The following is a 27,617-nucleotide window of genomic DNA, read 5'->3' as shown; positions in this document are numbered from 1 at the left end:
CCTTCATTATAGAGATAACATCGTAGCATCACTGGAATAGTGCTGTCTTTTTTAAAAGAGTGGGAAATGCTTTAATTGTTAGTGTGAGCTGATACCATGCACTTGGCTTTGCTTTCGGGCCATAGTTGCCTGGGGGTGCTGGGGACAACATGTCCCTCCTGCCCACCGGAGCTTGGTCTTGCATGCCCAGCTCAAAACTAGGAGACGTGACTAAATTTGGAGGACTGACTTCTTCTGTGAAGCCTGCTGATGCTAAGTGGTGCATGGCAGAGGGGAAATGCACCAGGATTTAGCTGCAAGGCTGGAGCGCCCGCTGGGCAATGCGAGCGTGAGTAGATGCTGGTGGAGCTGGGGAAGGTGGCTGGTGTGGCTGGCAGGTGGGGAGGCTGGTCTCCCCTGGGGCTCCTGCCAAGGCTGCCTGCTAGTTCATTCCCTGAGTTATTGCTGCTCAGGAGAGCGTGCAGCTGGGGCTCTTGGTTCTCTCTCCTCCAGCTCACCGGGATGCTTTCCCCCGCGAGCATCACCGGGATGCTTTCCCCCGCGAGCATCACCGGGATGCTTTCCCCCGCGAGCATCACCGGGATGCTTTCCCCCGCGAGCATCACCGGGATGCTTTCCCCCGCGAGCATCACCGGGATGCTTTCCCCCGCGAGCATCACCGGGATGCTTTCCCCCGCGAGCATCACCGGGATGCTTTCCCCCGCGAGCATCACCGGGATGCTTTCCCCCGCGAGCATCACCGGGATGCCTCCAGGAGCTGGTGCTCAGCCCCAGGTCCCCCAGAGTTGGCTGCCTCAGCATCTCCTCCCACTTCTTAGCCTGTGACAGCATGGGGCCAAGGAGAACCTCTAGTTCAGCAAGTCTGCGGAGCGACAGCCCGAGCGGCGCTGGCTCAGCACGGGGAGCCTGGCTGGGTGCCGGGTTTTTGGGCAGAGGTCTTGCGTGCTCCCTGACTCAGCAGCTCGGTGCCACCGCGGCGGGGAGGGACTGGTGGCCGGGGGATGCTGAGCGTGGCATCTGCAGGGAGGGACATCACAGAAGGCAGGTGCGGGCTGAAAGCGCAAGAGCGTGTGTGCAGGACACGGGGCTGTGCCGTGTGCTCAGCGCTCCCGTGTTCCCTCCCTTCAGCCGCACACCTCCCCCAGGAGGCACGGGCTGTGCTCTCCATCCCCTGGGTTTGCCATGCTCAGAAAGCAAGATGGATGATTGATGGGGAATTTTACATGCTTCTGGCCCCCTTTTTGCTATGTGTGACTTTTGCTGAGCTGGTAAGCGCACCGTAAATAGCTTGTGCTTTGGGAATAGGGTGGGTTATGCCTTTGCCAGCTTATGAAACAACCCTGCTCATTTGGGCACTTGCAGATAGTGACTTCCAAATGCTGCTGCAGGAATTTCAGTTTAATACAGTAGAAGAGAGGGTGATTGCTGGAGACACCCAATCTCTTGGTGGTGTTGAGCCAGCCATGTGTTCTACCCGGGGAAAGTGCACGTGGAAGCAGTCCTTGGCACTTGGCTGTCTCCTGGCTGTGCTGTTGGATGTTTGAGGATCTTATTCTGGCTCTTGGTGCTGAGTAGGAGAACTTTGCTGAGAAATTTCTGATGGTGTGGTTTGACTTTCTGCCGTGGGGAATTTGGACCGAGCTTTTCCAGGGCAAGCTGGAGCCCTTCTAGAGCAGCCCACATTGAGCTGAGCCTTGCTCTTTGAGACCTTCTTCACCAAAATGGGCCATAATGGACTTCTCCCACAGAGCTGGGGCTCTGACTGTGCACCCCAAGTTGCTACAGCCTGAGAGGTGCTGGGGTAGCGGGGCACTGCTGCAGTGCAGGTGTACCTCATTAGCTGATGGTGATGAGGTTGATGTGTGTCACCTCTTGCTTTTCAGGGCTTTCTGGGATAGTTATTTCGCAAGAGGAGCTTTGTCTTTAGCAGGCAGTGGCAGGGTGCTGGCTGGCAACTCCGCGTGTGTATCTGAGGCATCGTGTCCCTCTATCTGTGGATGTCTTGATTCTCCAGCCTAGGCAAGTGCCAGGCCAGAGGGCTTTTCTTCCCCAGGCAGGGCAGGCTGCCATCCTCCCTCTGCTGCCTCTGTAGTTTCCAAGGCAATCAGCTCTCCTGCCACAGCCTTTCGCTGCAGCGCTCTGGTCCTGAGCAGCCAGATGCCTTGGCACCCGGGTAAGGTCCTCGGGGATGCCTGGCTGACCAAGCTGCTGCTGAAGATACGGTTTATCTGAGTGCGCTGGAGCGCGGGCTGCCTGGGCTAAACCCTGCCTGCTCCTTTGATCCTCCAGCTGACGGCATGTGTGGTGGCCGGATTTCTCTGTGATGCCACTTGCCTAATGCATCACTGGAAGGAGACGGGGAAAAACGCTGGCTCTGCTCTCCGCGTACTTCTGGACTGATTAAATTGTTTCAGAGCTGTCTGGGCCAGATATCTGTGTGTGAGGCTTGTGGGCCATCTGTTTGGGGACAGCTTAGGATGGGGACTGTGGGAGTCTGAGCACAGGACCTTTTTCTCTTTGTCTTCTGGCTTTCCTTCTCGCTTGCAGGGGCACAGGGCTATGCTGGAGATGGGGGCTGCCCCAGCACAGCTGCTCTTGGGTCCCTCTTGCTCAACATTAAATAAAGAGAAAATTAATCTCTGTGCATCACAGGGCTGAAAGTCGCAGTGGCAGGACCAGAAAGCATTGTAGACATCCTGTTAACGATTTGCTAGTTGGGTACCTAGGAGGAGTGGCTCAGAAGATGACTTTAAAGCTTGGGGTTATCTCCTTGAAAGGAGCAAGGCAGCACAAGGCTTGGGAGCCCAAGCCAGGGCAAAAGTCTTGGTGAAAGATACAAGGTAGGCTGGCTTGTGACGAAACGTGGCAAGCTGGAAGATGCTTGAGTGGGTGCAGAGCTTGGGAAAACCTGCTTGTTCGTAAGAAATGTGTGTTAGAACAGCAGCCGTGCTCTCTGCACGCTGGTGCTGCAGGGAAGTGCCTTACACCAATGCTATATGCTTAGGGTGTAGCAAGCATCTATTCCTTCAAGGGTTTTTCTTCTCTTGTGTAAAGCTGGTTGTCAGTTAGACCGCCATTTAGGCATAGCTGGTGGCAAGAGCTGCAAGATCAGGCGGACATTTAAGTTGTAGGAGTCAAGATGGTGCAGGGCCAGGTTGTTACTATGCCATGGTGTTGCCTTGGATCAGCTCCAGCTGGTGGGGAAGCTGTGCTACTCTTTGCAAATAATTCTCAGCGGGAAGGGTGAATATATAGCAAAACAAGTGGGCCAGCGCATGATGCACTGGCTGGTTACAGACTTTGGGGACCACACAGCAAGTGTCCTACTCTGTTACCATTGACGGAGGGACAAGGGTTTCATTATGGTAAAAATGTGGCAAGGTTTTTTGGGTTTTTTTGGTTGGTTATCTGGCAGGCAGAAGGTGAATTGGCAAACACAGGTAAACCTTAAGGTTTGCGTGTTCTTAGCCACAGACCATAGGAATCTGCGTGCCCCTTTGGGCTGATACTACACACACATGTACGTGTCCATTGGCCCAGTGCGGTGCGGATGTGTGTGCAGCTGGTAGAACTGATTTAGCCCTTTACAAAGGATAATGCCAGAGGAATATGCTCGTTTCTGACTGTGAGAGAGATTGAGAGATTTTTGAATAGGAAACCTGCTTCACTCTGCGCATTGGGTGTGAATATTCTCCTTTAGAAAGGGAGGCCATAGGAACATCACCTTCATCTTCAGTATCAATTGAAAGCAGTATTATCCTCTGAAGGCTATTTACTGCTTAAAATTGAATTTGCAGGCTTCTTGAGTGTTCTGTAAAGGACCAGCTTTGTTGATCTGAGTGTGGTAACGACCCTAATGAACAACAATATTTGAGGAATGTATTTAAGAGGTTGATTTCAACTCCTGTAGCACAAGCTGTTCTTCTGTCATTTGTCGTTAGGAGGCCCATTGATAAAGTTACTTGTTGAGCTATAGAAAGTACAGCATCGTTAACGGAAACTTAAGGCTAGAAAATTAGTTATTCCCAACATCAGGAAACTTAAGGAAAAAAGCTCCCAACCCCCACCAACTCTTAACCCTGTGTCATTAAATTAATCACTTCATCAGTCACTTAAATTTTCCTATCTGCTTTGCTAATAGGCAATAACATTAATGCTTATGTTTAAGAAGGGAAAGAGAAGCAGGAGGAAGAAAGTATATTTGCAATATGGATTAATTAACATGTCAGGTAACCTTGCTTTTGGTAACTGCCTTATCAAACCATTCGAAGGTCTGATCCAGCACCATTCATGTTGAACATGTGAGCCCTTTCACTGGGGCTGAGCCCCTTCCGAAGAAATGGAGAAAGATATGTTTGTGATAATGAGCTCTGGGGTGATTTTGATGTCTGAGATGATTTAGATGATTTAATTCTCTGTATAGTGCTCTCCGTAGGAGCTTCATTTATGGGCTGGCTTCTTGCCTGGTTCCTTGATACCTTGGAGGAGCCAGGCTTGGATGGCTGTGGTGTCCCAGCTTGGTTAAACTGGGCTTTTTTCCTGCTGGTTGGAGACATTAACATTGGTGACAGACCTAATATAGAGCAGGGATGACAAAGTGAGTCGAGCTTAGTAAAGCAAAAAACACAGGGCAGGGGGAAAAGTATATATGCATGTATATATTCAGATTAGGAGGCTATATATATATATCATTGTGGAGATATTAATATTCTAAGGGAACGTATTACGGGCCAAGGGTATTTCCCTGTATTGTAAGGAAATACTTGCATATGCATATGCTCATCATTCTTATTTTTGCTAGGGAAGGTGAGCTGTGTTTTTGCTTTGAGTCTATCAATGGGACCCCTTAGGAAAAAATACTATGGTTGCAAAGAGTGATACTTGATATATTTGGGTGATATGAGCTTAAAAAAGAAGTGTAGGGGGGAATAGATTGCCTTACCCAACACCTGGGCAAAGCTGGTGCCATGCGGGAGGGAAGCGAAGGATCATTGCAGGTTGTGCGCTCGCACCTTGGCGTGCTTTGTTTTGGGAGCTGCATCAAGCGAAGGGTGCTGGGAATAGATGGTTTTGAGATGGGCTGGTGACCAGCTGCAGTTTGGAGTTGATCAAAAACACATCCCAATGACTCTTTTTACACAGTTTTCAGACTTCTAACTTTAAATGGGTATTTTTTTTAATACATTTTTTCAATTAAACTTCGCGATTGGTCGCCGTGGATATACTACTTACCTTTAAAAAACGAAACATTCAAACTATTCCCCACCAGCAGCAGCTTGTGCTTGTTGTTTCCCTGTTATTAAAGTTGTCATAAAAATCCTACAACAAACAACAACCAACCAAACCAAACAAGGCCACCAAAACACAAAACCAGCAACAGAAATAAAGGTCCAGCTGCTTTTAACCCACGTCAAAATGATCTGAGCGATTAACCACAGAAATGTACTTAGCTGGTTCTCATTCTGGAAAACCACTGCCTTACTGTATGGAAATGAGCAGGGGAAGGAGAAACCCATCTGGAAATGTATATACATGCCATGGTGTAGAGATTATGGAATAAAAGTCTTGCTGTTGGGAGGTATCTATGCAGAAAAGTGCCATTATCTTGCTGGGCATCCTGTTTGGGAGCTGGGAGGTGTTACACTGTACCGACTATAGGGGTGCCCCATTGGGAAGCTTGTTTTATCACCCTTTCTACAACTTTGGTGACCACGGGACACGCAGGGTGGGTCACCTCAATGTTGTCATGTGAATCTATCCCCTCCCCATCTCCTGCCTTTTAAACTGTTCTAATGCACCTTTCTGCCTTTGAATGGCTTAATGTGCCTGATTGGCAGGGCGAGTTAATAAATTGGTTCCTCCTGTCAGACTGTCCCCATACATTGATGGCTTTTGAATTAACTGTAACCACTCAAGGGAAAACAAAAAGGCTGGAGACAGCGTTGCTGGCCAACTCAATGCAAACATCTGTTCAGCGTGCAGTGGTGGGCAGGAGAGTGAATGCGCTCCTTCTCTGTAAGATTTATTAGTATTGCTCTTTACACGAGTGGGAAAGATTTCAAACACTTGACATTTAATGGTTAGTAACTCAATTTTATTCCATTCATCTGCATGAGTTTGTCGAACGCCCGTGCTGCTGAGGGCTGGTATTGTATCGCATAGGCTGCGCACAATTAGGAGGGCCATTCAGTACCTGAATACGCAGGAATGTTCTTTTCCTTCCTAATCAATTAGGTTTGAGGCAAGAGATCACATTATGGAATGTAATACCTTATCACAAACAATGATGGGGCTTCGTTTCTTTCCCCGCCATTCAGTTGGAAGCAGTTAATTTGAAACTAGGAGGAGAAAAAGGCTTTAAAAGGTAGGAAGCTCAAAGGACACCAACAATTCTGGGTATGGAGAGAAGCAAGAAGCTTTCTCACCAGCAGAGATTAATGGTTGTTACTAATGACTTTGGGAAATAGAGGGCAAGAAATAAATATGGTAGAAGACCATAAAATAAGGAAGAAAGCCTTGAATCTTGAGACACACCTTTTCCCATATGACAGCCACATCAAATTAAACACATCCTACCGGATAAAACAATATTTCTGCGCAAAAGAGCCCTGATGTAAGAGAGAAAACACCATCATTCCACTGTCCCTGAAGCAGCTTTTCCAGCAGCATAAATGAAAGGGGAGAAAAAGGCAAATGTCAGCGGTTTCCACAAGTTGTTGTTGGTTTTGGTCCTGGGGCTGCTGTGTGCGGGGCTGGGGGTGACGGGGTGCAGAAAGCACAGCAGCCACAAGCCATTGCCCATGTACTTCGGTGCGACTGGGGAAATAATCATAAATTAAGGTTCTGTGCTGGAGAGGGCAAAGGAAAAGCACTCCCGAGCTGGTATCATCACACTGCAACAGGATGCTCTCACAGAAAGCATGATAATTGGCAGGATCCCCCAAGTTTATGCAGCCCCGATGGCGAGGGCTGGAGGAGGGTGAGCCCCGCGGGCGCTGGGATGCTGTGCAGCCGCTTTCTGGCAGATGGTGGGGGGAAAAGGCACCTGCTAAGAGCGGGGCTGCTGCCTCCCCGGGTTTCAAACTCGGAGTTTGGAGTTGGTTTTATTTTGCTTTGTTTTTCACATGCTGCTTGTTTCACTCTTCAGGGAAGAAGAGCCAGTGTATTGTGGTCCTATTGCAGAACAAGCTGGCGAGGTCTCGAGGGGGAGCATTTTAAATACAGGTTGCTGATTTGCCTTTTGATTTCACCCACAAACACACTGTTGGCTTGGGGAGTTGTTGGCCTGAGCAAGTCATTAGCTGGTTGCGTGATTTCACAGCTCTGTCTCCAGTCTCGCCCTTTGCTTTACTGTAGCCCTTAGCGCAGCATCTCTGGTTTTTGGGGGACCTCCCCATGTGTCGCTTTGGGATTCTGCTGGGTTGGGGGATGGGGAAGTGGGGTCTGACTCCTACCTTGTGTGTCACCCCAGCCCATGATGCAGAGTCCCATGTGTTATGCGGTGGAGAAGGTAAACCCTGTAAGGGACTTGTATAGGATACAAGCAGCAGAGTCCTGAATGCACTTAATAGAGTCTGAGGATAAATTCTTGCTTTCGGGATAGCCCTTGACTATTTTTTTAACCTTGTTCTTTATGGGTGAATCTGAAATATTGGCTTTTTATCAAAGATGGAAATGGAAAAGGATGATAGTGGTGCATGTGCGCGGTGCTAAATGCTATAGAAACATGGTCTGTCTTGCGAGGTTGCTGATCTGGAGAGGTTGCATGGGAGCGGAAGCTTTGCAGGTCACACCAAGGTGGGGAAGGCTGGTTTGGCCTGCAGCACAGATAGCGGTTAATGGCTGGATGCTCTCGCTGGACTTTCTCCATCAAGTGGTTCAAAGGCCCCTGGGTTTGAGAAGAACCAAAGCGTTTTGCATGAGAAGATGTTTCCTTGCATGCAGTGTCTGCTGCGTGTCATAGAGTTCGCATCCCTTGGGCTGACATGACCAGAGATGTCTTTGGTAGTTCCTTGCAAGTCATATCTGTGGGCAAAATCCCTCTGCAGCAGCTTTGCCCTCCTACCTTGCCAGCTGGTACGGGTTCAATTTGCAGTGTGCAATGGGAGACTGAAGGCTGTGTTCGGTCCGGAGCGTAAGTCGCTGTCTCTCCCTTGTCCTCACCAATTCTGGAGCAATGACTCTGTCCTGGAATGATCAGGAGAGCGTTTCTTTCTCCGGGACTTTCCCCTCTTGCAGTGCCTTTTCCATAAGGGTGAGGACTGGATGGTTGTGTCTTTGTGCTCAGCAATGAGTGCCCAGCTTTTCTGACCTTGGCTTCCTAAGCAGCAGCAGCAGGAAAAAAGGCTCAGGGGCCATTCGCTGCTCACAAAAAGCTCATTATTTCATACCCAAAGTGCTGCTCTTGGTGGGAATCCTGCTGTAAAATCAACTGGGGGAAGCTGGTGGAGATGCTGCTTTTGATGTTCCCCCCTCCCTGGGATGTAAGCTCAGCTCACCCAGGCACCAGTGGTACCACAGGTGGTTGAACTTTGGCTTTGATTCTGGTTTGCATCCTTTGTGCTGCCCTGTGGTGTCACCCGGGAAGGTGATGGGACAACTTGAGGTCCCAGAAATGAAGGAATACCCCTCCCAAAAAAGCTTTACTTGTATAGATCTGCATGCAGCCCCTTTTGGGGAAGAAATAAGCCGGTATTTGGCTGGGGGTGTGGGGAGGGTGGTGACAAAGGGGTGGGCACTTGGCCAGGAGTGGTCTCATCCCCGTTATCTGTTAAACCCACCGCATTGTAACTGTGGAAGTGGCCCCAGGTGGTTGGATAATGGCATCTTTAATTGTGCTCTGAATGAGATTAACTTCTTATCTGGCAGTTTGACATCTTTATTGTTATTAATGTGTGGATAATACACTGTGGGCTTTTTTTTTTATACATAACTTTGGTAGCAAATGTTTTCCTTTTGTTTAGCTGTGTCTGCCGCTCTATGGGTTAAACGCTTTCAGATTCCGGGGCTCCAAGAGCAGGGCTGGGGTCAAGGGATGCTGCTCCTTCTTCTTCCCTTTTTAAAGGGTGATTACCATGGCATTGCAGCTATTCTAATTCATTAATTGTTTTGAACTGTGAGCAGAAGTGGTGGCAAACCAGCCCTCCAGTGGATCTGAGTTACTCAGGCCAATGGGGGCAATGATGGGGTGGGACACAGTGGGAGGATGAGGTAGCATCTCTCCAAGTTGGAAGGAGCAATATCCATGGACAGGGAGCACGACCAGCACCGTTGCAGGGCAAGGTTGTTATGGCCCTAAAAATGAGTTGTAGGTTCCATTGTTGAGCATTGCCTGGCTGAAAGGGAGAAAGGTGTTCAAAAAGCTGTTGGACAAAATACTGACCATGGGAAAGAGCTGCTGGGGGGTGCTTGAGATGCACCCAGGGGTGGGTGTAGGTGCTGGTGGGGCTGTGGGTGCTCTGGCAGGGGCTGGGACCGTCTCTGAGTGGCGGGAAGGGAGCTGCAGGGGCTGGGAAGCAGCTGCAGGCTGTCGACTCCAGGAAAAGTAGTTTCTGTGATGTAAGTTGCTATTAAATGGGATAACAAGGTCAATAATGCCTTTGCCTAGGAGAGCTGCAGCCAACACTTCTATCAAAACCAATATTAATTTTCACTAATTAGGAGCTGCGGCTAATGAGTGTCACAGCTAATTTACCTCATCCATAACGTGGGAGAGGAGGGGTCAGGCACCTGGGATCAGAGCCTGCAAATCCGCATCCTCTCCGCTCTTTCTTGGCCGAGCGCGCAGTTGTCACCTGGGTGGCTTTGCCATCTGTGGGGACACGGGCACGTGCGCGGGGGATGCTGGGGGAGGCAGGAAGGGGAGAGGCACCGCTCAGCAGGTGGTGTCTGGTCCCATCTGGGGAGGATGAGCAGGCGAGCGACTGCGCAGGTGAGATGGAGCAGCATCGCCCAGCTGGGGACAGCGCCAGGGGCTCTGGAGCTGGGCTCCAGGCAGCCAGGGAGCACAAAAGAGACCTTGGGGGGATTCACAAAGGAAATTTCGGGAAAGAAGAGGATGCCTGTTGTCCTGAAGGGGAGTTTGTAATAAAGCGTGTTTGCTCTTGAAACTCTGAAATTAATCTCAAAAGCCTATTTTTTGAATGCCTGTTCTCTTCCATAGCTTTTCTCCAAGTGCCTGCTGTATGCCAGGGTGCACACGCAAGCCTGGAAAGCACCCTGTGCACAAATGATGAAACGGTTTGTCTGTCACCGTTCGTACAGTCTTCCGACTCCCTAAAGTGAGTCTCTTCCTCTGGTAGAGCATTGCTGCGGGTCTTTGGCTTTGTGACAGGCTGGCCAGGCGTGGCAGAGGACACGCGTCTTTGTGGGCATTGGGGTTTTCTACCAGGTAGGTTCTGTGCGGTGCAGGTTGGCGTCCTGCACAGGACAGTGGTCCACAGGTGTGCCAGCAGTGCTTGTACAGAGTGAATTTCTCATTTGGAATTATCCCTGTTAGTCCTCTAGACCTGATCTGATGGCTCAGGCGAGGAAGAAAGGTTGCAATGTCCACCGTATGCTTTTAAAACAGCTCAGGTTTTGTAGTCTGTGCTTTCTAAACAAGCTGGAGACTAAGAATTATCCACAGAGATCGGCGTTTTAAGTAAGGGTACGCTAGAGGAATTTGTGGTCTGCTCCTAGCTCATTGTCAGGGATGGCCGAAATGGACTGAATAAGTGATTCATGGGTTGTATTAATGTTGCCCTGACTATAAACCTGCCTTCCTTGTCAGTATTGATCTGTTCTGCTGGCAAAGGGACAACCAACACATGCACTGACAACCCGACCTGCCCTGTGCTTTAAGGACAGAAGAAGTGTTGTCACGTCCCCCGAGGCAGCTTTCCAACAGCTGCCCTCTGTTTGGGGTTTCTAAGGCCTCTAGCAAAGGGTTGGGGTTCTAGGAAGGCTCAGATAAACCCGTGCAGGAAAGTCACGTGCAGAGAGGAGCCTGTCTTGACAACTGCCTCACTGAGAGCATCTTTTTGGGGCATCCCGTGAGGGTCGGGTGGCAGCTGCGTAGGGTCCTGGCTCTTGCCCATACATGCAGTGGACTTTACTCTGGCCACCCAGCAAATTGTTTTTGCTGCCCGTCCGTATCCAGCTCCCCAGCTAATCCTGGCTTGGGCCGCTTGGTTTATTTGATTCGAGCTGTTGGGCTGTGAAATTGCCAGCCAGGCCATGGTAGCTCGTGGTAGGTGTTTGGGCTCTACCTGCTCAAAGGCTCGCTGCGCCTGCAGATGCCTGGGCTCCTTGACTTGCTCCTCAGTAGCTCCTCACGTGTCTGTCGTTAGCCTTGGTGCATTGTTGTTAGCAATGGATGTAGTGAATGGATTTCATACCCACGTCCTCAGCATGCTCAGCTATGACAGGGTCAGTTCTTGTCCCGAACGCTTTGGACTCCAATAAGGATAAGAGCAACTTGTGAGTAAGAAAGTCCCAAACACCTTTATAACTTAAAACTCAAATTGTCAGCCCTTAGGCTTTCCCGTGGCTGCCTTTGCCTTCTTCATGAAGTCTTCATTCGGCACCACAGTCAAATGCCTGTGTTCAAAACAAGTTAAAAAGGAGGAAGAACAAGAAGCTGGGAGGGCAGAACGTGACCCATTTCTTGGTGATGGAGCCTGAGCTTCGTGGCCAACTACTTGTACAAAGTAAGTCTGCATATAGGTCCTCTACGTGCTTTGCAGCCTTTGATGCACGTGTGCAGCCGCTCCAGAGGCACACGCAGACCTGCATTTCCTTCGCTCAGACCAGATCCCGTTGTTGATGGGATCCAGGCTGTGCTGGGGAAGTTGGCAATGCAGACTTCTGAAGGGCAGAGAAAGCTCCTCGTTAGCATGTTGGTAATTAAATTTGCTGACCCCTGCAGGTCGGCTCTAATATGAAGAGCACTCTTTAGTAACGTATTCTTCTGCTGTGGCAACCCCAGGACTTGTTATTTCTCCTCCTTGAAACCTCCCACAAGCCCAGCAGTAGAAACAGTGATAAACCAGCCTGTGCTGTAGATAACCAACGTGGGTGGTTGCTCCATGGACTGACCCTGCTTTGAGCAAGAAGACACGGCTCACTAGCGTGTTGCCAGCACCAGAGGAACGTCTGGGAAATCTTCATGGTGAAATCCCATCCTGGAGAGACGCTGCAGTGTGACCGCGCTGTCTCCGCATGACAGATACGTGGGGTTTTGTTAATATGCTGTATGAAGCTGTATTTTCCAGGTTTACCCCCATTTCTACGGCACCTGTTGGCTGCCGGAGTTGCAGTACCAGTCACACTACAAAAATAATAGTGTATTGTTGACAGTGAAGTATAAGCGAACAGCAGCAACCATTAACTTCTTGATGGTACTTGTGCATAGGGAGATGCAGCCTCATGCATCAAACGCCTCGTGACGATGGATTCCCAACCCTTGAGAAGGAAGGATCGGAGGGAGTGGATATTGTTTGCAAACCTCTCAGCTGAACACAAGCGGGTGAGACTCGCCGTGCTGGGCTGGACCCTGTGGTTCTGTGTGTCTGTGTTTACCCAGTCCATTGAGGATGTGGAATTTGGGATTGAGGGGGGCTCTAAAATCCAGGTGTGCTTCTGCTCCCTGGTGGGAGGCTGCAGCCAAAAGTTTCTTTGCACTTCTTGCCCAGGAAAGGCGACCTTCAGGCAGAGTATTTCCTGGGGAAAAAGCTTCCCCAACCGTGACAGATTTGCCTATAAATCTCCAGTATTATTAATGCCCGGGTTCCCAAGGTCTGTCATCCTGCATGCCGGCAAGGCACGTGAGTTGCTCAAAAACAACGTACCGACTCATCAGTCATGTTGGGGACACGTCGGAAAGCTGTCGCTGCCGGGGGGGAGGATGCAGGAAACCCGTGAGCGTGTTTGTGTGGAGGTACACAGGAGAATGTCCCACCCGGGAGCATGCATGGGCATCCCACAGCAGCCACAGCCCCACAGCTGCCCAGCACGGGGGGTCCCATCACCCACGTTGTCCTCCACCCTCTGCAGTATTTGGCCTCTCTGTTATCCCCCAAATAGCCCCGTGGCCTCGGGAGCAGGTGCTGCTGGAAGCCATGCGCTTCCCTTCACACACCCACACCTGGTTTGTCTTTGCTACCCGTTCCATAGCAGCACATAATAGCAGCATCCAGGCAGCTGCCAGGGCACAACTCTGTGACAACCGGTGACATTAGTTCAGTTGGGTTTTTTGTGGCCATCTTCGTGAATAATTCTGAAAGAGGAAAAGTGTCTTTATTTTTTTTTTAATTATAGAAAGAGACTGGTTTTAAAATAGACTCTGCATGAGTATCTCTTATTGGTACAGGTATTAAGTTAGTTATGAATTTCTCACACTTTGGGTCCTAGGAAAATCCTTCCCTTATTGCTTTTTCATTCACTCTTGGTTAATAAGGCTTATTAGCACTCTTAATAATGACAGATATAATCGCAGCCCAAATGTGAGGAAATTTGGGGAGTTACCTAGGCCAGGGTGCATCCTCCCAAGGACAAGGGCTAGAGTAAAGGACAACCAGAAGTGATGAAGAAGAGTATCAAGATTGCTCATCCTTCTAGGTCTGATGCATTGAGACTTAAGGGACCCTTGTAAAGCCAAATAGCTGGTCGTGGCCTCACGCTCTGCAAATCATAGTTCCAGATGGAGAGAGCAAGGTGGATTTTCCTCATCCAAGAAGCAGTAAAATAGCACAGGAGAGGTTCAACTCTCTCAAACAGCTTTTCCCTGTTAAAACTCTCAGCATTGAGCAGCTCTTGAGAAGCACGGGGGGTTTCTGAGATGCTGTGAAGGGGCTGGTTTTGCATGTGAGTTTAGAGGCTGGTGCTGCCGAAGGAGCTGGAAAACTGTTCGGCGTGTGTGATGCGGCTGTTGGGGCAGAGGTGGCCGGGACTTGTCTCTGATGTGTGCGAGTGGCTGTTGGCAAACAGATGCTGAATTCGGTGGCCAATTCTCATTTCTCCCTCAATCAGCATTCAGGGGAAAGAGACGCTTTGAAAGTCTTTATGTGGAGCAGTTGAAAGAAGAAGTCTAAAACTGTGACTTATTGGATCACTTTTCTCTTCATAGATTTCCACTTTTAGAACAGTCTGTGATTGCTTTCTTTTTGCCTTCAAACCACCCTGCAGCTGGGATTTAGCATGGAGTTTTGTTTTCTGTTGGGATTTTAAAACGTTTTTATATATGACTAAGGGATTATTTTTGAGAAAGGGCTGGTTGGGTCACTAGGTGAGGAGTGCATAGGCTCAGCCAGCCCTTGCAGCTCCGACCCACCTTGCTGAAAGAGCCATAGGTCACCTTGGCCATGGGGAGTGTCCTGGACTGATGTGTGTCTTAGGCTGGGGGTCCTGCTGGGGTCACTGTCTCGGTGACTGGGATGGAGCTCTTGGGACCTCTGCTGCTGAATATGGCAGCGCAGTGGGGCGAAGGCGAAGAACGTGAGGTCTTCCACTTGGTATCTCTTAAAACTGGGTCACCTGGCTGGTCTGCTTGTCCCTAAAGCGGAAGTTACCCTATAGGGAAATGGTGGTTTGTAGAAGTAAGCGGTGGGTGAAGCCGAGCCCTGCAGACGCCCCCGGGACAGGGCTCTGCTTGCTGTTGTCCATCTGCCTCACCCCACCAAGCTTGAGCTCTGCATCAGGAGGGTTTTGCAAGCATCGCCACTTCCTTGTGCAGCTTTTGCTTCTCTGGCTACTTAACATGGTGACAAAGATCACGAAAAACCTATTTCACTTCTTCTAAACATAAAAATTGCGTTATTATTAAAAAGTAAAGACATACCCAGGGTGCTGAGTGCCCCTCAGCCAAAATACAGCAACCTCTGGAGCAAAGCTTGGTGGCAGCAAGGGACACAGCTGCCTCGGAGCAACATGGTGTCGTGGAAGACTAAAACTGCTCTTGTAGGAGGATTTGTGATTTCAGACGTGTGGCACGTACTGTACAGGCTGCAGTTGGTGGTACACGGGCCAGGGGAAGTCTGCGCTTGTTGCATGCCCGAGGGATTGCAGCAGTGTTGGAAACAGCCCTTCGCTGCTTCCTTCCTCACCTCACTTTCTCTTGCTGTGCTGAAACTCCCGCAGCAATTGCTCCTGGGAGCTCTGAGACAAAACACACTGCACAGGTAGGATCCTGAATAAGGAGCCCCGTGGCTGCTTGCGAGGTGGAGATGTTTTCACTGGGGTTTTGCATAAAGTCAATGAAGTGCAGCATTCAACTTGTTCTCTTTGTGAGAACTCCTGTGCAAGTTGTTTTGTGTTTTTAAGGGAGCTCAGGCAGGCTGAACACTCCACATCTGTGCGAGGATACGTTTTGGTGCAGGTGCCTCCACAGACCCTTGGAAAGCTCTTTCTGGAGGTACATTGCATTTCATCGAGATGGAAAGGCATTCCCACCTGACCACAGTGACCATTTGCATGGTGGGAACAGCCAGTTGCCAACACTCAGAACAACAGTTGCAGGAGCATTTAGCAAGAAATCCTTTGTCTGAAATATGTTTTTAATAAGCTATTTACTGGATATATTCAAATAACAAATAAAACCCTGCAAATCCAAGTCTATTTGCAGACAACTCACAAATGAGAAAGGCTAAATTAATTGGACAATTCGGTCACTAGGGATGCTGGTCCAGCTGTAACAGAGCTCTCCAGCTGTTTGTTTGCAGAAGAGTGTGCTTTCCTAGGAAAAGGGAAAACACTCGTGGGTGTATTAACTCAGAACCAAGTTTCCAGCTGTGTGCTTGTGCGCTCTGCCTTGCGCTCCTGCCAGCGGCTGGAGCTCTGCTCCAAGGTTTCCTCTTGCCATAAACAGCCTCTTTATTTCTCACTCATTGTCCTCCTGGCCACCCTTAGACATCTGTGATGTGCAAAGTGAGGCAATGGCCCCACGAAAGCCTCCCAGGCTTCAACAAATAACACCATTGCTGTGCTCTGGCGTGTACCGCCTGTTGCAAGTACAGCTGGACTGCTGCTTCTTCCAGTTTAGGCTCTTGTGGCGTGACTTCTCCCTTTTATTTGGGTAGGTTTGCTGCACAGGACCGTAGATGGGGAGAAGAAGATGCTGCGCGTTGTGTTACGGCTGTGAGGAGCTTGCAGGGATGAGTGGAAGAGTTTGGGTGCTTGGAAAAGCGGGATGCTCTCAATTTAGTTCCATCTATAGACTGGAGCTCTGCCCAACTTGTACTGAAGATGCTTGGCTTTAACTCGGTACATTGGAGTCATCAGTCCGGTGCGCTTCATCCATTTCCCTTGCTCTTGTTTTGTTTCTGTTGTTAAACAACCCCAGCTGGTTTGGAGGCTCCGTAGCTGAAGTGCCCCATTACTCACAGGCAAGAGGACAATAGAACGTGGGGCCGCTCTTAAATGTCTCTCCACGTCGGCATCATTAATAACCGCAATGCCGGCATCACTTGCTCCTAAATAGCGTCATTTATCAACAAGCAATTTACTGCAGCGCCGTGGTGGGGACGCAGATAAGCTCGTGCCTCGGATACCCAGGCACCACCTGCCAGGTCTCTTCCCACCTTCTCTTTGGTGTTTTGAGAGGGAGAAGGAGAGAGGGAGGGAGGGATGGTAGGGAATGTTCCACCCAAGGTGTGGCAGCAGTTGGGTTGTGCTTGGAGGAAGGCAGCTTCGAGGCCAGGACTGATGGATGAAGGGGCTGATGAGTTGCGTGTGTTGTATTTCCTCTTGCTGGTCACCTCTGTGGAGAGTCTTCCAAACATCTGGTTGTCTCTCTTGAGGGTTTTATTTGCTTTTCCAGGGTGAGAGGAGCAGGAATTGTAATCTTTGCAAAACCGGCTGCCTTGGGCTTCCAACTTCTGGCCCGTTCCTGTGAGTCTTGCGGTTACTGCAGCCACATCTTGGAGATCAAGAGGTACTAACTCAGCTCTCAACAAGAGAGATAAATTCAAGAAGTGATTTCACTGCATCTTCATTGTAACCAGGCAGAATGCATCACCCAGTAAGCACATGTTTTGAAACCTCAAAGAGTTATGCTGACAGTCCAAGGCCAATCTGCTTAGGCATTTGAAGTCTGCAGGCAAAAATCTGACCTCTGGTACCATTTCCTGGCTTTGGGGCTTTGACGCACATACCAAAGCACTCTTGTGCTGGATCAAAACACCCTGCAATATTTGGGATTAAGACGACTGTATTTATATGTTCCCCTGAACCCTTTGCAGAGCGGAGCAGCTGGGCCATAGGCAAGCTGTAGCACTGAAGGTTTTGTATTCCCTGTGAGACTGAGAGCCTCGGGGATGCTTCATCTTTTGTGAGGCACAGATGAGATTTCAAACACGATGTGAATGAATCCCGCTCGAACTTCACTTGCTCAAGTAAAATGTGCTGACTGTTGTGTTTTGGTTTTTCTTTTCTCCCATTCTCATTGATCAGCTCCCCGGTTTGCCGGGGTTGCTGGTGGAGGAGGCGGCTCTCAGCAGGGTTTCAGAGGTGGCGTGTTATACTGGGGCTCATCCTTGTTGCTGGAGCACAGCTGGCGTCGCACTGACGCACCGGCGTTGGGAATGCTCGGCGCTGATATTCGCATGACTTCCCCGCTAGTGTTGCTGGCATTGTTGTTTTACTGTCCTCAGGGTGTCTTGTCTTACACCCCATGGGCAGCCCCGCTCAATGCCAGGACAGTCCTGCCACCCAGTCTGCAGGCAGTGCAAGCTAATGAGCTTTATCTCTGACCTCATATTAATTGCAGAATAGCTTCTCTTTTCTAATTAACGCAAAGCTATGTTACCTTGCCCGGGTAAGATGCAAAGTACTGCGTGTGTGTCATCTTACTCATAAATCATTGATTTGCACCACCTAGCAAACCGCCTCATTAACTAGACTTCTGGGGTCCTGCTTTTCTTCTGTGTGCCCTGGAGTACTTTTGGAAAGCTGGGTATGGGCAGGGAGAAGCAATGAGCTCGAGGACGGTGGGTCAGCTGCATCTTCCAGTGTCTGCTGCCCTCCTGCTTTCTGCACCGAGTAGGAGATTGCAGTGCGAACTTACCCCTGTTTTTCCAAGTTGAGGAGAGGTGATTCCCATCTGAATGATCCCAGCGAAGCTTAGCAGAGCTCATTGCATCCACTAAGCGGAAAGTAGTCCCTGGAGCAAGGATTTGGTTTCAGTCCTCGCTACTGCCCCAGCTGGTTGGTGCTCTCTGGACATAGGGTAGCTTACGTTCTTCCACCTGCTTTGGACCTCCTTTTTTGGGAGGGATGGCAACAGCTCCTCTGTCTTGATGGTGTGTTTTGACTCAATTAAGCCTTGTCTAGTCTTTCCCAGTGCGAGTGCATGGCACTCAGCTGGATATCTAGTCTTTATAACTAATTGGCAGGTGCCTCTGAAAATATGGGTACTTAGCATCCCTGCTGTTACTTGATTCTAGCTGGCAAGACACCTCTTGGTAGTCAAAAAGGGCAAGTGCAACGAGTCACCTACTGAAATGGTTTCTCGTGACCTGTGAAGCCCTTTGCACGGTGTCTGGGTTTCTCTGGCAGGGTCAGTGGTCTCTCGTTATCTCTGTTCTTGCCAGCTGGCAGTCAAAATGCAAACTTGCCTGGCTCTGTTTGGGAAATCAGTCCCCTGCCCCTTGGTTCCCTGCACGGGTCTGACCCTGGCACTATGGTGCTGCCGATTCAATCTCTGCCTTTCTTTGTGCAACTTGTTTGGTCGGTGGGCATGATTTGTACAAAACGCTGTTGTTTCTGGAAGCACACCCGCCGTCCCTGCCATCGGTTAACGCTGGTGTCCAGCCAGGAGGCTCTGACCTCAGCATCCCTGTTAATGTGGAGTTCACCCCAAGGAACCTCTTGGAGTCGTTGCTTTGGAGGAGTTTTCCCAAAACGCTTTCTCTGTGCATAGTCAGTAAAGCTCCCGGGAGGAAGGTCTCCTCGCTGTGTCCATGAGGATTCTCAGGTGTCCCGGGAGATGGGGGATGTCCTGCTTGCTGTCTGTGCTGGTTTGCATTGATGGGACACGACTGGCAACCACATCTTTTAAAGAGAAAGGGTTGCGACCCCAAGGAGGGACACTCAGCTTTCCTTAGTTCAGCTGTTATTTCCATGGAACCTGTAGGAACGCGGTGTTTTCTGTGGTGCAAAACCTCCTCCCGTGTTGGGCTATAAGTTGCCAGGGAGGCTCCAGAGTTGCTGGGGAGAGGGTGGTCGTGGTCGTTGCTGGGAGCACCTGCTGTGAAAATACTCGTGCAGCCTCTGGTGAGCGGGGCAGTGAATTAACTGGGCATTCACCTACACGCAAATCCATTGTTCAAAGAAGCGTGGTCTTCTGAGTGTCCCGCGTCCCCTCCAGTGGTCTCCACCTCCGTCCTGGAGCTTGCCCAGGTACTGGGGAAAGCAGGGTGAAGGTCTCCTCATCACTGCTGATCTTGTTTTTCTACCTTTTACTGGGCTGGGATACCCACACAGAGAGAACCGGGTGGCGTTTCTCTTCACACCGATACCTGTCAGAGTTTCCTTTGACCTATGAGTGTTTAATTAGTTAAAAAACGAACTCTTTTCTTTTTGGAGGGGAGTGAGGAGGTCAAAAGAAGGCACGAAGGAACAAAAGAAATATTCCTTACTCTTTCTGGGCTGTTTCTTATTGCAAAAATTAATTAGAAAAGGATATTCTATGGATTTAGGCTTTAAACTTCATGTCAGAAATGTTAATCAAGACCGTATTAGCTAGATTTTTGCTTTGGTAGCGAGCGAGGGGGCTGCACGGCGTGTTGGGGTGTTTTGGAGGCAGAGGCGATGGAGATGTTTGGTAGCGTGGCTGTGTGGCCAGAATGGGTTTGTCTTCCCCGGTGGGCAGCAGCTCCGGTTGAGGTTTGGGTCTCATCCCACCAGTGCTTGTGGGGCAGTTCCAGGATGGGGTTTGTAGCGTCTTTTCCAGTTTTAAAAGCCCGGAGGCGATGTTGGGGCTTTTGGCCACCAACACCTCGGTAGATTTCATTGCTGGGAAATCTGCTAACCTCAGATTGATGTTTTCTTTGCTTTTTCTGTCTGTCCTGCCTCCTCCCACCCCTGTACTTGTGTCTCATACGTAGTTGTTAGTCGCATGAGGGCAGCTCCAAGGGCCAAGGCTGCATCTGATATTTAGGGTTTTTTCCTGTCCCATGGCAAATCTGTGTGGGTATTGATAAATATCTCTGTCTGATTTCCAATTGGAAACGAAGGCAATATTCCTGCCGTGGTCGATTTGGAGATGGTTTTGCCTGCTTTGTACCATCTCAGTCCTGAGCGTTGCCCTTATCTTCAGGAAACCTCAGGCTTTAGAAGGTGCTACAGCCCGTGCTTTCCTGGGCTGATGGGACATCTTGTGTGCTCCTGTCTTCAGTTTACGACTCTACTGTAAAGTACCAAGTCAATCTTGTGTGCTTTCCCCATTTATAACCCACAATGTCCAGTGTTTGTGCTTCTCTGGGTGTTTATTCCCCCTGCTCTCCCTTGTGCGTTTATTCTCTCCGTTTACCAGGTGTGGATTTCCCACTCGGGAAAGTCTTAATACTTCAATCTCCCAATTCCCTGCTGCTCCTCTTGTTCTCTGATCCTTCTCAGACACAGGTGAGAGCGAACCACCAGGTAATTTCTTTCGAAAAGCTAGTTTCAAACAAAGCACCTTGAATGGTGGGCTCAGCTGCCGACCTCAGCATCGTGGTGGGGCTGCTCTGCTTGGGACCAGGATCAGGCCCCGACTGGACCCCTCCTCTCCTTCCCCTCCTGTCGTGGGGATGAAGGCAGAAGGACAGATATCAATAAAAGTGAAAATGAGCTTTTTTGACAGAGCAGCTTCTGCGAGGGAACTTTTATTTTTTATGGTGCAAACAATGGATGGAGCAGAATTTGCATAAATCTCATTAGAAAAAAGTGCAAGTTTCATAAATCTTGTGATAAATTAATGCGATATCATTCCAAACGTGATGTATTAATTTTAGGGTGAAATGAATGGGTCTGTGATCATTGTTGGTAATTATGAGGCTCCCAGGCAGTGTGGAGAGGAAATGATTTTTAAGAGGGTTTTTTAAGTGTAGGAACCTGTTTTGCACCAGGAATACCTAAGAGACCCACATTCCTTCTTTTGCAGGTGTTTCTTGGTTTGCTTTCCTGGGGGGTTGGTTGGGTTGGTTTGGTTTTAAGCCATTGTGTTGACTTCCCCTTTCCTGCTGATGCCACATACTCTTTTCCAAACCAAACGAAACAAACATCCTTTTGACTTTGGCAAACTCCCCATTTTCCCGCTTGCCCAGGGGCTGCGGGTTTGCAGGGACCCTGAGGGCAGGACTTGCTGGGTCTCTGCCTGGCTAGACATGAGCGCTCTTTTAATCCCCCTTTTCCGAGCAGATCTGGAGGTGCCGCAGTGATGCTGAGGCGTGTTGGGGGTTTTCCTGGTTGGAAAGCCTTGGTTAATAAACCTCCAAGGCACGGAGGCGCCATCCGCCGGGAACACGTGGCGCCAGCATAAGGCCATGCATCTTAAACTGCTTTTGGAGAGCTTGCTTGATATCCGCGCTGTTGTAAGACCTGTTTGAAGGTCGATGCAGGGAAATCGTTCTGTCTTAACCATGCTGATATAGGCGTTGCTGCTTCTCTGCCCGCATGGTGCGGCAGGAGGACCTCGGCTATTCTGTTTGGTGATAACATCAAGAAAGTTTTATGTGCCATTGTTGTTTTGTATTTGTTTCTCCCCTCTGGTTTCTCTGGTAAAGTTAACCAAAGTGCTTGGTAGATAGCGAAGTAAACCGAAGATGCCCTCTGTTAGGAATGCTCTTGGTATGAACACTTGTCCCTTCTTTACCTGCCGCCTTTTCAGCAGGTTTAACCCCATTTTTAAGCATCTGTGTGAAAGCTGGGGGAATGGAGACAGGCGATGCCTCTTTCCAAGCTTTACCGCCGGCTGTCGAGGCTGCTCATGGGTTCTGTCTCGATGCCGACTCCCCACTTGAACTACCTAAATGCAGCAGAGGAATGACAGGCTCCGGCTCCGGCTCAGAGCAGCTGAGGAACCACGAACAACCCTCTCGCTTTGCCTTTGGCTGCCCGGCGTGATAAACTCCCTCAGAAATGGCTTTGACTGCGCAGATTTGTTTTCACTCTTCTCTGCCACCTCTGCGTTTGGCTCCTTTTCCTCCTGTGTGTGATGGGTGATGGCAATAGTGTATGTGCTTCTTGGACCAGCTTGTCCCTCTGTAATTGGTAAAGACCTTCTGGTTTTTTTTCTGCTGGCAGGCACTGTTATTTTCTCATTTATTTATTTCTTATGAGAGCCTTTTTAAAGAGATGCTCATGTCTCCCTGCCACTTTTGACTGGCTCTGCAGCACAGTAACCAGAGCGGAGCAGCCTTGGTGCTGGGGTAAGCTGATGCTTCCCATTAGCACCTGGAAAGAGGAGCGTGTGTAACACTGAGCTCAACTTGAATTGTAGGAGCGGAAACTTTCTTTGCTGAGCCGCTCTGGAAAGTTTTGGCTCAAGTGGTTGAGCCCGTTCTGAAAAGGAGGGCAGGGAGTATCCGTTGAGGTTGTGTTCATATAACGAGCTGGCAGCTACATGCTTGGGGATGGAGGAGTGGGTTGCCCTTACACCTGTGGCGTGCTTTTAGGTGATAATCTGAATGGTGTTGGCCAGAATTTAGTCTCAGCATGCTTGCACAGCATGAGTTTTGCTAACATAGTTCCCCCTTGGTGTGCTCCAGCTGAGGAGCAAGGTCCGGAGCACATCATGGTTGGGTCTGGGAGCCTGAGTCTTCTGCGTCACCTCTGGCTATCCATGGGAAACTGCTCCAGGAGGCTGGGCCGGACTGGGAGGAAGGCGGGAATGAGGATGGGGAGACCCTGGTGCCTGTAAGAGACTTTGTGAGCCTGCTTTGCTTGCTCTCCTCACCCCTGCACCGTGTCCATGTTGGCAGCAGGTGGGCTCAGCTGTGCACGCTCTGTCCCCAGCTCGGGGCTCATCCTCCCTGGGAAAGCTGTGAAGCCCCGTCCCAAACATGTGAGCAACTCTCACCCACTGTAACGTCCTGCTTGAAACCAAAATTTACTTCATTTTCCTTGCTAGGGAATCACTGTCCTTTCCCTCACGTTGCTCAGAGGTGGCACATTGTAGGGTTGCTCAGCAGCACAGGAATATTGGCATTTCGTCTTAAAATCTTTTGGAAAACATAATGGAAGGGCTTTTTCTGAAAGGCGAGAGAGAAAATGAATTACAGGCAAAGAAAAAGGGAGCAGGTGAAAAATGAGAAGAACAGGGTTTGAATTTCAAGATCAGATCCATCAAATCCTGACGCCGAGCACACCAGCGGCCAGCCTGATGTGATGGACGGGGCTGACGGGACATGGCTGTGCTGGGACAACCCGGGCAGGAAGGCAGGGCTGCTGGCTAGCAGCTCATGTCAGGGCATGGGGTGCGATTGTCCCCTGTCCCTTCCGAGGAGGGGAGGAAGGAGAGCCGAGGAAATCTGGTGGCAGCTACTTTGGAGCAGAGGCGTAGCAGTGGCCTTCACATCAGGGGCCTCCTTGCTGCAGGATGTGGACGCTAAAATGATTCTTGTGTAAATAAATTTGTGCAGGTTCGAGAAGTTGAATAGCAAGTGAGGGCTCTCTGTGCCAGCCTGTGACCTTGGTGGAGGACCGCAGGCATGGCTCTCGGCACAAGGGCTGTCTCCCTGTTGCTTCCCTGCCCCGCATGCCCTGTGCCTCTGCTCCGTTTGCTGCTGCTGCGTGCAAATGTCTGGCTTTTGGGTGCACAAAGCCCCTCGCTTTGAGCTGAGCACCCATGGCACCGGCAGCCTCTGGATCGCTCTCGGTAGCGGTGGCAGAAGGTGGGGAGCCAAGGAAGTGTGTGGCGACGGTGCCCACGGATAGGATCCAAATCCCGGCACTGGTGAGAAACAACGAGCCAAGGAGAAACAGGCACGGGCTTTGAGGAGCTGGGATTAAAACGCTTTTAATATTAAAGTGTAGCTGATGCCTGAAGTCTTGAGCGTAAAAGCCAGAGCAGTCAGCAGAGGGATTCCTATTAACTCCAGCTGGGTATGGATCAGACCTTTTAAGAGTGCATCTTATTAAGCAACTAATTAGAAACCTGCCCCTTCTGTTGGATCCTGGTGCCCTCCATCTGGCCAAAGCCCTTCGCTGTGCAGACGCTGGCCGCATCTTCATCCTCCTCTTGCCCTGCTCCCAGGGCTCCTCAGCACCTCCAAAACCCTCCGGCAGCTCTGGGATCCTCCCACAGGGTTCGTTTTTCTCCTTTCTCACCCCACGCTTGCAATCAAGAGGAGCTGGGAAGGCACAGCCCCTTCACCTGCTTTTCCCTTTGGCTAAGGGGAAGGGCAAGAAAAATACGCGGGTTTACAGCTGAAAGCAAGATGCCATACACAGGAGTTTGTGTATGGGGGGAAAGTACAGCCCATAAACCAGCCAAGCCTAAAATACTACATCATGAACAAAGCAAGAGGTGACAAAAGAACAAGGAGCTCCTGAGGTCAATCAAAGTTCAAGACTCAGAAGAAAATCTGTGTATGTGTGAGGAAGAGGGAGAAGGAGCCGTGATTGAGAGAAAGGAGGCAAAAGGAGACAAGATAAATGGTGATTATCTGGCGGAATCAAGACACTTAACTGCCCTGTCTGATTCCTCAGGGGAAACTAACGCAGCCTATAGCTTTGTGCTGCAGAAGGGTCATTTGTCCCTGTTTCCCTTGCTGGAGCCGGGTCGGCACTTGGTTTTGTGGTGGCTCACGAAGAGCTTTCATGAAAGAGAGTGTGTGTGTGTGGGGAGAATAGAATTAACTAAACCAGTGCTAAAGGGATTGGTGGAAACCTGCAGAAAGGTTTGTCGTGTTGGTGGAAGTGGTGAAGGAGCCCGGGATGCCCATCCGCATCCCACACACCTGGTTCGTACCGCACGCTGAACCTCAGCATTCCCCGGGGTAAAGCTGGCAAATATCAGAACAATAAATGCGCAAGCAATTGTAAAAATCCCATTTCTTATTTCAGGCATCTGCTTCTTGTTGTCTTCTATTTAATTTGTTATTTTTACCTGTATTTTATGGATTATTTTTCCTACAATGAATTGGGAGGCGCTTCTAAGCTAGGGTGCTGATTGCTGGCTGACGAGCAGGTGAAACAGCTCTTAATTTTTGGTGCCTCGCTTGTGAAGGTTTACTTGACATTGTGTTTTCCTGCGCAACAACATGCAGCTCACACTTTAGTGTTCCAAGCTACCCTATCCACATCCTGAAAAAGTTTCTTGTTTCTAACACATGAAAAGAAGGAAGAGTTGAGGAGGGTATAAGCGCTGGATATTCCCTTTCCTTGCTTTACCTGCTAAATCCAACCTTGGTTTTGATGTGCCTGGACCAGAGTCAGCAAAGCCCCGCATACTGTTTCACAGGGATGATGCGTCTTGTCCTCCAGGTTATCCCGAATTTAGGAGTGAAATTCCTTGACAGCGGGAGGTAAATCTAATGTGGAGAGACAGAGAAGACGTAAATGTACGTTTGCTGGCTGATTTCTTTGTGCAAGTGTGTTTGCAGCATAAAAACCGTGAATGTGACTGTGATTAGAACCAGGTGGGACATGCTTTTCCTATTCAGCAGGATTTTAAAGGTGGTCTCAGTCACAACTCACAGTGGAAAGGAAACAAAGAGCTTTTGGGGGTTGAAGGATTTGCAAGTCTGGAGTGAAGTGCGGGTACCCTGTTGATTTAGGGGGGTTGTATGAGATGTAAAGGGAGAAAGTCTGTTTCTCCCATTAAATTTGGCAGAATAGAGATGTATGACCCCGGACTTACGTTAGTCATTGGCTTTCTCTGCCATGGGGATGCTCTCAGTCTTGCCCTGTGTTCTGGGGCAAAGAAACCTTTGTGAAAGAATAAACCCAAGCCTTGTTTTGTACCAAGGCTCTTGTGTTTCAGAACCTGCAGGGTCACTCCGTATCTCCAGTGTTGGCTTCACTGAAGAGTTGGGAATGTTGTGGATGAACCGGCTGATTGTACTGGTTTGGATCAGAACCCTTTTTTCCACATCTTTGTCCAAAACTGTCTGATTTTGACCTGTCGCTCGTTTGCACCATTGCGGGTGGAAGGCAGATGTTTTTCCCAGTGGTCAGCTGTAGTTGCTCTTTTTAAAACAACTGGTACTCCTTCTCTAAATATAAATTCAGCTGGGTTTGGGCATTAAGCCTCGCTGTGCTTTCTTGCTCTGGAAGAGTCATCTTTAAGCATTACATTTTGTCCTCTTCATGGATGTGCTCGAGATGCCTGAGTCATCTTGCGGTTCAAGCGTTTAAAGTTAAATGCAAAGTGGTTTTGCTAGCTTTCAAACATCTGTGGCTCCCTCTTACACCCAGTCCTGAAGGCGATGCCGCTGGCCAAGCAGCGTGCAGAATGGCAGCCCTGGTAGAACTGGCTGTATTCCCCAAAAATCACTCATCTGAGCACCCAGGGCATGGGAAGAGCTCCTTGTGAGCTCGGACCTTTGGTCCTGTCAGAATGGATTTGCCACGCTGCCAGCGGTGTTCGTACCGACACCAGTTTTACGTAGCACTGGTGGCCCTGGCAGCCGGGTCATTGCTCCACTGCGCTTCATTGGTATCGTACAGCGCTAAATTTTTAATCACAAAGTCATGCAGTGCTAAGTCAAATGCCTTACAGAAGTCTATTATTTCTTCACAGTTACCTTTATCTGCCAAAATTGTAATCTCATAAAAGAATAAAATCAGGTTTGTTTGACAAGACTTATTTTCCATAAAATTGTGTTGACTGGCATTAATTATGTCCCTATCATTTAATTCTTTATTAATGGAACCTCGTATCGGTTTTTCCCATTATTTCTACGGTGATTGATGTCAGACCACGCCGTTGGTAATTGGCCGGCTCGCTCTGCTCGCCAAGCCGTGCTGCCGCATCGCCCTCCGCTCTGCTGGCGCTTGCCTCCTCTTCCCAAATGGGTGAAATTCTGCTATCCCCCCTCCTGGGCTGGATGATTTGGGGTTGTGGGGTGCTCCCGTGCTGCCAAAGACAGCTCACACAGACACTATCCCCCCTCATCCTCAGGCCTAGGTGGCCAAGAGGGTCTCCCATTCTTATCTCCATCCACCAACTTTTCTCCTCCTATTTTCTCCCCATCCTGACTGAGAGCACATGGGTGGACACCAGGCAGCCAGCCATGGTTGTCCCGCCACAGCGGGCATTGAGTGCTCTTGGAGGCATCACGGAGAGGCTCAGAATGATTCAAGGAGGTTCTTATAGAGCTGAAAGGGGGCTCCGAGGGTGGTGGCCACCCCTTGCTTTTTGGAGCAGTAGAAGTCATCCTGCTCTAGGAGCAGTGTGGAGACAGCAAGCAGGATACATGGCAGCAGCTTCGGAGGGTCCAGGTTGCTTCTTGAGCGCTGTTAGAGGAGGCATTTACCCCATATGCCTCCGAGGGATGGCTGTGCAAGGTCTCTGTTGGCTGGGCTATTCGAGATGCTGCAGAAGATAGTTTGAAACATGATTTGGCGGAAGGTAGTGCTGGGTTTACCCCAGCATCTCTCGAGCTTTCTGGGTGTGTGGCGTCTACGTATGCCAGAAAGACCAGCACCTGTTCCAA

At 49.7% G+C, this 27,617-nt stretch overlaps 1 protein-coding gene across 1 annotated transcript in view; it reads left to right on the top strand.

The window, feature by feature from the left end:
• Window positions 1-27,617, top strand: part of CDH23 (cadherin related 23) — a gene marked incomplete at its 5' end in the record, with an annotated part of 192,691 nt that overhangs the window by 6,384 nt on the left and 158,690 nt on the right. The window lies entirely within an intron of this gene.

This window comes from Nesoenas mayeri, assembly GCF_963082525.1.
Source record: "Nesoenas mayeri genome assembly, chromosome: 7".
Classification (NCBI taxonomy): Eukaryota; Metazoa; Chordata; class Aves; order Columbiformes; family Columbidae; genus Nesoenas; species Nesoenas mayeri.
This window is presented reverse-complemented; position numbering and strand designations above follow the sequence as displayed.